The sequence below is a fragment of the Fukomys damarensis genome, unplaced genomic scaffold (assembly GCF_012274545.1).
Source record: "Fukomys damarensis isolate Sample0158 unplaced genomic scaffold, DMR_v1.0_HiC HiC_scaffold_20, whole genome shotgun sequence".
Lineage (NCBI taxonomy): Eukaryota > Metazoa > Chordata > Mammalia > Rodentia > Bathyergidae > Fukomys > Fukomys damarensis.
The window spans coordinates 8920177-8921277 of record NW_022900932.1 but is presented as its reverse complement, the minus strand read 5'-3'; the positions used below and the strand labels follow the sequence as shown (position 1 = coordinate 8921277).

General features: G+C 57.2%; 1 protein-coding gene across 2 annotated transcripts in view; it reads right to left on the bottom strand.

Moving 5' to 3' along the window:
• Positions 1–1101, bottom strand: part of Ptk7 (protein tyrosine kinase 7 (inactive)) — a 55830-nt gene that overhangs the window by 53891 nt on the left and 838 nt on the right. The gene's annotated exons all lie outside the window — the stretch shown is intronic.

The following is a 1101-nucleotide window of genomic DNA, read 5'->3' as shown; positions in this document are numbered from 1 at the left end:
AAAAAAAAAAAAAAAAAAAAAAAAAAAAAAAAAAAAAAAAAAAAAACTTCCATACTTCCTCTGGGAGCAGATATGAATTGTGCCATGAGCAATAAGCACCAAGCACGTCTGGAGAAACACAGGGCCACTCTAGAAACACCTCCTGCAAATTCTGGAGTTTCTTTCCCAATTACATTTGCCTCTCCTTTCCAACTAGGGGCTAGGAGATGGCTCTACCCGCCCCACAGCCCCTCAACAGCTGGCAGACCAGGAAGAAGTCAGAAAAGCAGTTCCCTAGTTCTCCCCTCTTCAAAGGACACTGCCACTCTTCAAAGGACAGGTCCCCCGGATACAGGTCTCCAAGACAGGGCAGCTTCAAGGACCCCCACCAAATACTTTTTCCCCAGACTTGCGAAGTGTGCGGCAGAATTTCCATTCCAGGCTTTGAGGAGCTTGACAATTTCCTGCAAAGCACTTCATCCCCTCACTGGTGACTCTCAGGTGTGACCGAGCCGGGAGAAAAAAGGCTGTGGGGAGAGGCTGGGTGGTGGTGTCCTGTCAGCCCTAGATGAGCGTCACACCCTGGTCGAGCCTCAGATCCCCCATGGAGCGCCTGGAAGGGCCCTTCTCCCCTTTCTGACCGAAGAAGGTTTCCCCTCCTCTCCGACACAGAGTGGAAGTGCAGGAAGGTTCAGGAACCCCGTCCGCACCTTGGCAGGCCGGCCATGCCCGATTTTGGCAGTGACCCTTCCACATTAGTCACCGCGACAGCCTGGGACCTCCGCTCCCCAGATTACACTCCTGGCACCGACTGGGCTCGGGAAGCTCTTCATTCTTCCCTCCTCCGCCCTCACCGGCGGGGCCATCTGGGGTCCCAGCTTTGCCTAGGACACCGCGGGAGGGGATCCGGGAGCTGCCCCTCACCTGGATTGAGACTGCGTGGCGTCCCATGTCCCCGCCGCGGCCACCCAACCGCAACCCGCAGAGGGGGTCCTTTCTCCCCTCAAAGAAACTCTCCAGTAGGGCCCGAAGCCCGCGTCTCCAGTGGCTCCGAACGAACTCTCAGGCCGGGCAGAGCCGGGCCGGGCCAACTCTGGAGCTGGCGACGCACGCCCGGGGGAC